The sequence below is a fragment of the Grampus griseus genome, assembly GCF_964374135.1.
Source record: "Grampus griseus genome assembly, chromosome: X".
NCBI lineage: Eukaryota > Metazoa > Chordata > Mammalia > Artiodactyla > Delphinidae > Grampus > Grampus griseus.
Window position 1 is genome coordinate 70323718 of NC_138999.1, and position 12868 is coordinate 70336585.

At 37.0% G+C, this 12868-nt stretch overlaps 1 pseudogene across 1 annotated transcript in view; it reads left to right on the top strand.

Annotated features, from left to right (window-relative positions):
- Nucleotides 1-7155: 7155 nt before the first annotated feature.
- The window catches only part of LOC309817553 (transmembrane emp24 domain-containing protein 7-like), a 108755-nt pseudogene continuing 103042 nt past the window's right edge, over nt 7156-12868 (top strand). Inside the window, exon 1 of the transcript in view lies at nt 7156-7293. The product of the transcript in view is annotated as a transmembrane emp24 domain-containing protein 7-like (transcript). The remainder of the gene's footprint in view (nt 7294-12868) is intronic.

Genomic DNA, 12868 nt, shown 5'->3' on the forward strand with positions numbered 1-12868 from the left:
AGAACAGTATGGAGGTTCCTTAAAAATACTAAAAGTAGAATTACCATACGACCAAGCAATCCCACTATTGGGCATATACCCTGAGAAAACCATAATTCAAAAAGAGTCATGTACCAAAATGTTCATTGAAGCTCTATTTACAATAGCTAGGACATGGAAGCAACTAAAGTGTCCATTGACAGATGAATGGATAAAGAAGATGTGGCACATATATACAGTGGAATATTACTCAACCATATAAAGAAATGAAATTGAGTTGTTTGTACTGAGGTAGATCAACATAGAGACTGTCATACAGAGTGAAGTAAGTCAGAAAGAGACAAATAAATACTGTATGCCAACCCATATATGTGGAATCTTAAAAAAAAAAAAAAAAGTTTTGAAGAACCTAGCACCAGGACAGGAATAAAGACACAGATGCAGTGAATGGATTTGAGGACACAGGGAGGGGAAAGGTAAGCTGGGATGAAGTGAGAGAGTGGCATGGACTTATATATACCAACAAATGTAAAATAGATAGCTAGTGGGAAGTAGCCGCATAGCACAGGGAGACCAGCTCTGTGCTTTGTGACCACATAGAGTGGTGGAATAGGGATGGTGGGAGGGAGATGCAAGAGGGAAGAGATATGGGGATATATGTATATGTATAGCTGATTCACTTTTTTATAAAGCACAAATTAACACACCAGTGTAAAGCAATCATATTCCAATAAAGATGTTAAAAATAAATAAATAAAAGCAGCAGTTTTCAGGGCTTCAGAAATTACCCAATGTGCTCACCAGAGGGCACACCAAAGCAACAAAGGAGCAAACAGCAAGTATCATGTGACTGGTGAACAATCCTTGTTCATATCACTCATTCATTTGGGTAAACATGTATTGGACACTAAGTGTATGCCAGACACTTGTTAATCACAGAGAGTGCAGTGGTGAGTGTGATCCCTCATAAGATGCCTGTGTGATGCAAGAAATAATGAGGGATGTGAAAAATATTCTTTTTCATGGAAGTGGAAGATATGATATCCTGGGCAGAGACAAGTGTCAGTGATACCTTGTACGTGGTTATTTTTGCGATCCTGGTTTTTCCCTAGGGTGATGTGTCCTGGTGTATGTGCCTTACATTTGGGTGGGCTGCTCCCGGTTTCTGTTATTAATTTTGGCAGTTACCCCTTGTCTAGTACTTATCCAAATTCCCAGCCATTCCAATTACAAGATTGACTAAATATTTACCCTTTCTCTTCACTTCACTTTAAAAGGCCGTGAAATTTGAGGTTCAAGGAATAGAGGTGAGCCTTTCTAATCTGAAAGGGTCCTAGGTTTTCTTGAGGACTACTGCAGTCCACTTGCAATATCACAGTAATGCCAACTCAGAGAATAACTGGAAAAGTATTCCGTATCTGTGTATCTCCTTGACATAGGAATTATCAGTTTCAAAAATAAAAAGAAAGAAACTGCTTGAAAACTGTCTTTTATTAGGTTCTTTTGGAGGAGGTAGGTGTTTGACAAACTTCTCAATATCTTCTAAAATTAGTATCTACCTCTTCTTGGGCAAATTATTCCATTTATTATGGGAGATAAAGAATTATGCTCTTCATTTATATATTCAAAAAGCAACAGCCTATCTGCGGGGAGAGGAAATTGGATGAAGGTTGTCAAAAGGTACAAACTTCCAGTTATAAGATAAATAAGTAATAGGGATGTAATGTACAACCTGAGAAAGATAATTAACACTGCTATGTGTTACATATGAAAGCTGTTAAGAGAGTAAACCATAAATTCTCATCACAAGGAAAAGGATGTGTTTTCTACTTCTTTAATTTTGTCTCTCTATGAGATGTTGGATGTTCACTAAACTTATTGTGATCATCATTAAATGATTTATGTAAGTCAAATCATTATGCTGTATGCCTTAAATGTACACAGTGCTGTACACCAATTATATGTCAATAAAACTGGAAGAAAATATTAAAAATTTACAAACAAAAATAAAATTTTATATAAAAAAATGTCATGTACCACAATGTTCATTGCAGCACTATTTACAATAGCCAGGACATGGAAGCAACCTAAGTGTCCATCAACAAATGAATGACTGAAGATGATGTGGCACATATATACAATGGAATATTACTCAGCCATAAAAAGAAACAAAATTGAGCTATTTGTAGCGAGGTGGATGGACTTAGAGTCTGTCATTCAGAGTGAAGTAAGTCAGAAAGAGAAAAACAAATACCATATGCTAACACATATATATGGAATCTAAAAAAAATGGTTCTGAAGAACCTAGGGGCAGGACAGGAATAAAGATGAAGACGAACAAAATGGACTTGAGGACATGGGGAGGGGGAAGGGTAAGCCAGGACGATGTGAGAGAGTGGCATTGACATATATATACTATCAATTGTAAAATAGATAGCTAGTGGGAAGCAGCCGTATACTACAGGGAGATCAGCTCGGTTCTTTGTGACCACCTAGAAGGGTGGGATAGAGAAGGTGGGAGGGAGACACAAGAGGGAGGGGATATGGGGATATATGTATACGTATAGCTGATTCACTTTGTTATACAGCGGAAACTAATACAACATTGTAAAGCAATTATACTACAGTAAAGATGATAGAAAAAGAAAAACAAAACATGAACTATTAAAAAAAGTGCATCAGGAATGGCAGGGTCTACCCTCTGTAGATTATACACATTTTAAAAAAAGCTTTCATCCTAACTTTTGCTGAGTCAATTATCTGTATCTAACCTATTTAATGGAACACTCATTAGACTCCAGGATACACTGGTCTCTTTGATTATGCTACTTTCCAAGAGGGATAATTGCAAGAAGATTTGACATAAAGCTTTTATGTGTAAGCAAAACATCTTGGTGTGGAAAGAAAAGAAAAAATGGTAGTATATTTATGGAACAGTTACTGTGTACCTAGCACTTTGTCCACTTTATATGCAATTTGTAATCCTTACAACATTTTAGGAGGTTAATACTCTTATTATCCCCTTTATTCAGATAAGGTAACTGAAACCTACAGAAGTTAGGTAACTTGCACTAGATCATAAAGCTAGTAAATGCTAGAGTTAGGATTCAAACTAGGCTCTATGTGGGTTCAAATACCATGTTTTACCCATTATATAATTCTATATAAATGTAAGAACTACTTTTTGCACAGTATTGTTTTATTTTCCAAACTATTTTCATATAATTTTATATACAAATGTTATCTGAACCACCCCCAAACTTTCCCAACAATTTCTTCCTAAAAAGAGGCATGGAAGTCAATATCCTCAATTGACAGATTAGGAACCTAAGAGATAGAGAATTCAAGTGACCTACTAAAGATCTTACAGAGATATAGTTGATAGGGTCAGGACTCAGTATAAATGTTCTGTGTTATTTGCATTTAAACCATTCTGTCTAATAGAGAAAGATAATCAATAAAATAAAACAAGGTAAATTATATTAAATGGCAAAAAGAAAAAAAACCTGTTGCAATAGAATAACTATGCATAACATTATCAACAGAAATCAAAAGGAGCAATAAGTTTTGAAGTTCGGGCTTTGGATGAAATACAAAGAAAAATAATATATAAATCACAACTTTTAAAAGTATAAGGCATTGAAAAACACGAAACTGCACTCACTTTTATGTTGTGAAAAAGATAAAGAAAGATATGGGTTGGAAACAGGGGAGAGGAGGAAAAGATAAAAAGTATAAGATAAGAAGAGAAAAAAAAGGGAGCAATACTGGCTCAAGGACAAAAACCTAGGACAGGTGGTTTGAAGTTACTGGGTCGAGGGTGACCTTTGTTCAAGAAAGAATATTTCAGTAATGAAAAGTTTCTAACAGTATACCCCTAATTGCCTAATTCAGTGGCCTTTTCTGAGTTTTCGTCAAGCAGAAGTCCTTTTCAAATTTGCTCAATATCCTTGTAATTAATCTTGTTCTCCCTACTTTTCTGTGATATGGGACTTTTCTGGCTCTTCTTCTTCAGTGTATAAGGACACTTGCCTTAGTTTTATCAATAACTTATGCTATGAACTTGGACTAGTCATTTCTCTCTGAAATGAATTCTTCAAAATTAGAATGTCAAAGTGCATATTTAAGGTCCTTTCCAGTTCTAGAGAACCATGATTCTGTAATCACTTCCTTTAATGATAATTTTCCCAACCTTAAATCAGCATTTATTACTGGGATTTCTTAGCTCACACTGAAGGCTTTCATTTGATAACAAGGTATGACTTTCAAAACTCTGTCACCTTTTCTCCCAAATACCAGACCTCTTTATGCAAATCTCTCCACCTGATGTCCCATAGACACCTCAAATAAACTCTTCTTATCTGTAAACTTACTCTTCTTCCCACATCCCTTTGTGTCTTTAGTAATATCATAATCTTCTCCAGGTCAAGCCTCTTAAGGTCTATAACTCAGCACTATCTTCCATTCTCCTTTCACATAAAGTCAAATAATAATTGTATCAGGTTTAACTATGAAAGTTTCTTGTATTCATACGATTACTGTTTTGTCAGTGATCTGGTTTAGGTACTCATGTTTAAGTACTAGTGTTCAAAACTATTAAAACAGTTTTCTCCTCTCCACCCTTTGCCCCACCCCCACCCCAGATCTCTAACTCTTTCTTTCAAGCCATGCCTTGAGGCAGCTAGAACTAACTTCCTTTGATGTAAGCTTAATGATGTTTGGTGAATTACAACTCATAAAGCACTTAAAATTGTTCCTGTAGCACAATTAAGCGGTATATAAATGTTGGCTATTATTATGATTCCCCTTCACAAATAACTCTGAAAACTTCCTTTGATATACAGAGAAAAATTCTATGTTTCTTAGATTAGCATATAATAATCATTACAGTTTGATATCAGCTTATCTGTCCAGTTGTATTATGTATAATATCTCACTGGACAGGAAAATATTTAATTGCCTTATTTTCACACATATCCATTTTAAGGGGAAATTATCCAGTCTGTGGCCACTATTTCATTCATGTCAAGTGACCCTATTCTCCTCATCCATCTCCCACCATACCATAGTTATTTGTATGATGGTTATGTATCCATCATATTTTAGAGCATCCAGTAGGGCTATCAATTATATCTTATGGCCTATCACAAAACAAAAATCAGTCCAAAATATTTTAGTTTTCTTAAGAATTTGAACTAATAAAATGGTGGAGAATTTCCCAGCTGGCAGTAAGAAGGGGAAAAATTGATAATGAAGGGAGAAATAAACATGAGTAGCCATGATGAGCCATATGAAAGATGAAGCTACATGTGGGCAAAAACTAAGCAGAAGAAAAATTAGTTGATTGGGATGGAAAGCAAAGAAAAAAAATTACACTGAGAGGAGATATGCCATAAGAAACCAGGGCCAACTGGTTCCTTAGAGAATTTTAAACAGTACAGGAATAACTTGTTTTATTTTGCTTCATATTATTGTACTTCAAAGATATATTGTGCTTTTTACAAATTAAAGGTTTGTGGCAGCCCTGAAAGCATATCAATGCCATTATTCCAACAGCACTTACTCACTTCATGTCTCTGAGTCACCTTTTGATAATTCTTACAATATTTCAAACATTTTTGTTATTATTATATTTGTTATGGTGATCTGTTATCAGTGATCTTTGATGTTACTTTTGTAATTGTTATGCAGGACAAAAATCACATCCATATAAGATGGTGAACTTAATCAATAAATATTTTGTGTGTTCTGACTGCTCTACTGACAAGCCATTCACCAGTTTCTCTCCCTTTCCTCAAGCCTCCCTATTTCCTGAGACAAAACAATATTGAAATTAGGCCAGTTAATAACCCTACAATGGCCTCTAAGTGTTCAAGTAAAAATAGTAGTGCCATGTTTCTCACTATAAATCAAAAGCTAGAAATGATTAAGTTTAGTGAGGAAAGTATTCAAAAGCTAAGATAGGCTGAAAGCTAGTCCTATTGCATCAGATAGTTAGCCAAGTCGTAAATGCAAAGGAAAAGTGTTTGAAGAATATTAAAAGTGCTACTCTAATGAACACATGAATGATAAGAAAGTGAAACAGCCTTATCGCTGATATAAAGTTTTAGTGGTCTGGAGAGGAGATAAAACCAGCCACAACATTCCCTTAAGCCAAATACAGATCAAGACCCCAACTCTCTTCAATTCTATAAAGGCTGAGAGAAGAGACAATGCTGCAGAAAAACAATTTGAAGCTAGCAGAGGTTGGCTTATGAGGTTTAAGGAAAGAAGCCATCTCCATAACATAAAAGTACAAGGTGAAGCAGCAAGTGATGTAGAAGCTGCAGCAAGTTATCCAGAAGATCAAGCTAAGATAATTAACTAAGTGGCTACACTAAACAACAGATTTTAAATGTAGACAAACATCCTTCTATTGGCAGAAGATTCTGTTTAGGACTTTCATAGCTAGAGAGAAGTCAATGCCTGGCTTCAAAGCTTCAAAGGACAGACTGACTCTCTTGGTACAGGCTAATAATGCAGCTGGTGATTTAATGTTAAAGCTAATATTCATTTTATTTTCGGAAAATCCTAAGGCCTTTAAGAATTATACTAAATCTACTCTGCTATGCTGTATAAGTGGAACAACAAAGCTTGGATGACAGCACATCTGTTTACAACTTAGTTTACTGAATATTTTAAGCCCACTGTTAAGATCTACTGCTCAGAAAAATAACTATTTCTTTCCAAATATTATGTACTGCTCATTGACAAAGCACCTGGTCACCCAAGAGCTCTGATGGAGATATAAAATGAGATTAATGTTGTTTTCATGTCTGCTAACACAACATGCATTCTGCAGCTCATGGTTCAAGGAGTAATTTCAACTTCAAGTATTGTTATTTAAGAAATACCTTTTATAAGGCTATAGCTGCCATAGATAGTGATTCCTTTGGTGGATCTGAGCAAAGCAAATACAAAAGGTTCTGGAAAAGAATCACCATTCTATATACCATTAAGAACACTTCTGATTCATGGGAAAAGGTTATGTCAGTGGAGGAAGTAACTACAGATGTGGTAGAAATAGCAAGAGAACTAGAATTAGAAGTGTAGCATGAAGCTGTGACTGAATTGCTGCAATCTCAAACTAATGGATGAAGAATTGCTTCTTATAGATGAACAAAGTGGTTTCTGGAAATGGAAACTACTCCTGGAAAAGATGCTGTGAAGATTGTTGAAATGGCAACAAAGGATTTAGGATATTACAGAAAGTTGGTTGATAAAGCAGTGAAAGGGTTTGAGTGGATTGACTCCAATTTTGAAAGAAGTTCTACTGTGAGTAAAATGGTATCAAATACCATTTCATGCTCAGATAAATCATTCATGAAAGGAAGAGTTGATCAATATGGCAAACTTTATTGTTGTCTTGGTTTAAGAAATGGCCACAGCCACCTCAACCTTTAGCAACCACCACCCTGATCAGTCAGCAGCTGTCAACATTGAGGCAAGAACCTCCACCAGAAAAATGATTACAACGGGCTGAAGGCTCAGATAATTTTCAGCATAGAGCATTTTTAATTAAGTATGTACATTGTTTAGGTATAATGCCCACTTAATAGACTACAATATAGTATAAACATAATTTTTATATTTTTGGAAACTCAAAAAATTCATGTGACTCACTTTATTATGATATTCACTTTATTGCTGGGTCTGGAACTGAACCTGCAAAATCTCCGATGTATGCCTGTAGCTAGATCCTAGAGCTGCTTCTGTTCAGATGACTTCTCCATTTTAATCCACATTCAGTCATACTCCATTAATTCTTGAGTTAGTTTAAATATCTCCATTCCATATAACAAATACCCCATTTCAATCCCACCTCCCTCAAAATCTAACCCAGATTTTTTGTTCAGATTGAATCTTTCCTTCTAAAACAGCTCCCCAATTACATTGTTTAGTTCTGAAATATCATTAATCCTACTCACCTTTGTATGAGACTGACATGTGTGTCAGTCTCCCTGATTAGATTTAGATAGGATTTTACTCACATCGTGCTCTTTGTTCACTTAAAAAAAATAGTGAGTTATTTCTCCAGGAAAAAAATAGTTTTACTCCAGATCGACAAAGAATGGCAATTAGGGGTCTGCAACCATGGTGAGCAATGTGCAAGTCTCCACACAGCGAAGAGAGGAGAACTCTTTTAAAGAGCGGAAAAGAGAGTTGGAAAGGCTATATTGAACAAAGAGTTCATTGGGAGAGTTGAGAGTTCAAAGTATAGTGGCTTTTACATTTGCTGAGTTGTGATATTCTCTCATTATCTGAACTCTTGCCTGGCAAGAAGAGGAAGACTCTTTTTTCCTGTTGGGCTCAGCTATTATTGCAGATCTTGAGAGCTCCCTTTTCTGTCCTCCTGAATCTATTTTAACTGAGGTTTCTGTTTATTAATTTTCATATCCTCCAAGAGTGGATACTTAGTAAGTATTTAACTGACTGAAGGGCTGCAATGAACTGAATAAATTAAAATTCACTGAGGTGTTCAAGCAGAGGCCAGAAAAATCTGTCAGAGAATCTGTAGCAGATATCCTTACATTGGGTGAGTGGACTCAGAGGCTTATGAGACTTTTTCTACTTAATCAAAATATATTTAATAAATTTGTGTTTTCACAGTGATAATCAGAGATTAAATCCATCAATCCATATATTCCTTTATAGGAATAATGTCCAGAACTTGTAATGATAGGGAATACCCATGGACCATTTGCATATGAGGAGGACGAAATTGTTTAGGGGACAACTATTAAAATCAGAAATTTTCCAAATATTTAGGCAACATTCGCCTTGTATAATTGAAATCTTGCATGCATGGAGAAAAGTAATTGAATATTGTACTGACTATTATAAAAAAAAAAGGCTTTCTTTAAGCAATACTCCTTTTTAATTAAAAAATGAAAATAAGCCTAATAGTTTTTGAATAAAAAGTAAAGTCAAATTCTTTTCTAAGTGGTCAAGGAAAGACCTCATATCTTGTTGATTGTTTTCATTGTATTTAAAAGCTCTTTTTTTATCTTTTTTTATTTTTAACATCTTTATTGGAGTATAATTGCTTTCCAATGGTGTGTTCGTTTCTGCTTTATAACAAAGTGAATCAGTTATACATATATATATGTTCCCATATCTCTTCCCTCTTGCGTCTCCCTCCCTCCCACCCTCCCTCTCCCACCCCTCCAGGCGGTCACAAAACACCGAGCTGATCTCCCTGTGCTCTGCGGCTGCTTCCCACTAGCTATCTATTTTATGTTTGGTAGTGTATATATGTCCATGCCACTCTCTCACTTTGTCACAGCTTACCCTCTCCCCTCCGCATATCCTCAAGTCTATTCTCTAGTAGGTCTGTTTCTTTATTCCCATCTTACCCCTAGGCTCTTCATGACCTTTTTTTTTCTTAGGTTCCATATATATGTGTTAGCATATGGTATTTGTTTTTCTCTTTCTGACTTACTTCACTCTGTATGACAGACTCTAGGTCCATCCACCTCACTACAAATAAGGCAATTTCGTTTCTTTTTATGGATGAGTAATATTCCATTGTATATATGCACCACATTTTCTGTATCCATTCATCTGTTGATGGACACTCAGGTTGATTCCATGTCCTGGCTATTGTAAATAGAGCTGCAATGAACATTTTGGTACATGACTTTTTGAATTACGGTTTTCTCAGGATATATGCCCAGTAGTGGGATTGCTGGATCGTATGGTAGTTCTATTTTAATTTACAATTTTTCTTATTTCTCCAAATAGAACAGTAGTGTGTTATCACCTGTGGTGCTGGGAAATTTCTCTATAACCTATGAGAACTGTTTTTATATTACTGAATCTTCCATTGTATACATCCATTGTAAAGCAATTATACTCCAATAAAGATGTTTAAAAAAAGATATTATTGAATCTTAACAATGTTTTTAAAAAGGGGTTAGAGAGAGAGACATTCAAGGTGGCAGAAGAGTAAGACGCAGAGATCACCTTCCTACCCACAAATACATCAGAAATACATCTACATGTGGAACAACTCTTACAGAACACCTACTGAACGCTGGCAGAAGACCTCAGATTTTCCAAAAGGCAAGAAACTCCACACATACTTGGGTATAGCAAAAGAAAAAAGAAAAAACAGAGACAAAAGAATAGGGACGATACCTGCACTACTGGGAGGGAGCTGTGAAGGAGGAAAATATGCCACACTAGGAACCCCCTTCACTGGCAGAGACGGAGTGGGGGTTGATGAGAGGGGAAGCATCAGAGCCACAGAGGAGAGTGCAGCAACAGGGGTGCAGAGGGCAAAGTGGAGAGATCCCCGTAAAGAGGATCTCTGCCTACCAGCACTCACCAGCCTGAAAGGCTTGTCTGCTCACCTGTCATGAAAAGTGGGACCTGGAAGCTGAGGCTACCTCTTCGCAGGTCACATCCCAGGGAGAGGACAGGGATTGGCTGTGTGAACACAGCCTGCAGGGGGCAAATACACCACAGAGAGAGGGGAGGGAGTCTGGGAAAAAGTCCGGACCTGCCTAAGAGGCAAGAGACCATTGTTTTTGAGTGTGTGAGGAGAGGGGATTCAGACCACTGCCTAAATGAGCTCCAGAGATGGGCGCGAGCAACGGCTATCAGCGCAGACACCAGAGACAGGCATGAAACGCTAAGGCTGCTACTGCAGCCACCAAGAAGCCTGTGAACAAGCACAGGTCACTATCCACAGCTCCCCTCCCGGGAGTCTGTGCATCCCACCACTGCCAGGGTCCAGCGATCCAGGGACAACTTCCTCAGGAGAACGCTCAGCATGCCTCAGGCTGTTGCAACGTCACACAGGCCACTGCAGCTGCAGGCTCGCCCCGAACTCTGTACCGCTTCCTCCCCTTGGCCTGAGTGAGGCAGAGACCCCTAATCAGCTGCTTCTTTAACCCAGTCCTGTCTGAGTGAAGAACAAATGCCCTCAGTGACCTACACGTAGAGGTGGGGCCAAATCCAAAGCTGAACCCCAGGAGCTGTGCGAACAAAGAAGAGAAAGGGAAATCTCTCCAAGTAGCCTCAGGGGCAGCAGACTAAGTCTCTTCAATCAACTTGAAGTACCCTGCATCTGTGGAATACTTGAATAGACAGTGAATCATCCCAAAATTGAGGCAGTGGACTTGGGAGCAACTATATATATATGTATATATATATATATATATATATATATATATATATATATATATATACACATACATATATATATACATATATATGTATATTTTTTTTCATTCTTCGCTTTTTGTGAGGGTGTATGCTTCTTTCTGTGATTTTGTCGGTATAGCTTTGCTTTTATTACTTATCTTAGGGTCTGTCTGTACCTTCTTTTTTATTATTATAGCTTTTAGTGCTCATTATCATTGGTGAATTTGTTTTTGGTTTGGTTCCTCTCTTCTTTCATTCCTTTTTTTTCTTTTTATATTATTTTTAATTTTTTTAAAAATTTAATATTTATAATTTATTTTTCAATTTTAATAACTTTTATTTTATTTTATTCTTTCTTTCTTTCCTTTTTTTAATCCCTTTCCTTCTGAGCTATATGACTGACAGGGATTTGGTGCTGGCCAGGTGTCAGACCTGTGCTTCTGAGGTGGGAGAGCTGAGTTCAGGACATTGGTGCTCCAGAGACCTCCAGGCTCCATTTAATATCAAATGGTGAAAGATCTCACAGAGATCTCCATCTCAATGCTAAGCCCCAGCTCCACTCAATGACCAGCAAACTACAGGACAGTACACCCTATGCCAAACAACTAGCAAGACAGGAACACAACCCCACCCATTAGCAGAGAGGCTGCCTAAAATCATAATAAGTCCACAGACACCCCAAAACAGCACCACCGGATGTTAACCTGCCCACCAGAAAGATGAGATCCAGCCTCATCCACCAGAACACAGGCACTAGTCCCCTCCACCAGGAAGCCTACACAACCTACTGAACCAACATTAGCCACTGGGGGCAGAGACCAAAAACAACAGGAATTATGAACATGCAGCCTGCTAAAAGGAGACCCCCCAAACAGTAAGTTATACCAAATGAGAAGACAGAGTAACACACAGCAGATGAATGAGCAAGGTAAAAACTGACCAGCGCAAACAAATGAAGAGGAAATAGGCAGTCTACCTGGAAAATAATTCAGAGTAATGATAGTAAAGATGATCCAAAATCTTGGAAATTGAATGGATAAAACAAAATAAAAGTTTAACAAGGACCTAGAAGAACCATAGCACAAACAAACAATGATGAACAACACAATAAATGAAATTAAAAATTCTCTAGAAGGAATCAATAGCAGAATAACTGAGGCAGAAGAACGAATAAGTGACCGGGAAGATAAACTAGTGGAAATAACTACTGCAAAGTAGAATAAAGAAAAAGGAATGAAAAGAATTGAGGACACTCACAGAGACCTCTGTGACAACATTAAATGCACCAACATTTGACTTTTAGGGGTCCCAGAAGAAGAAGAGAAAAAGAAAGGGACTGAGAAAATATCAGAGGTATTTGAAGAGATTATAGTTGAAAACTTCCCTAATATGGGAAATAATATAGTTAATCAAGTCCAGGAAGCACAGAGAGCATCATACAGAATAAATCCAAGGAGAAACTTTCCAAGACACATATTAACCAAACTAGCAAAAATTAAATACAAAGAAAATATATTAAAAGCAGCAAGGGAAAAGCAACAAATTACATACAAGGGAATTCCCATAACATCAAGAGCTGAATTTTCAGAAGAACTCTGCAAGCCAGAAGGGTGTGACCGGAAATATTTAAAGTGATGAAAGGGAAAAACCTACAACCAATATGCTACACAGGAAGGATTTCATTCAGATTCAAAGGGGA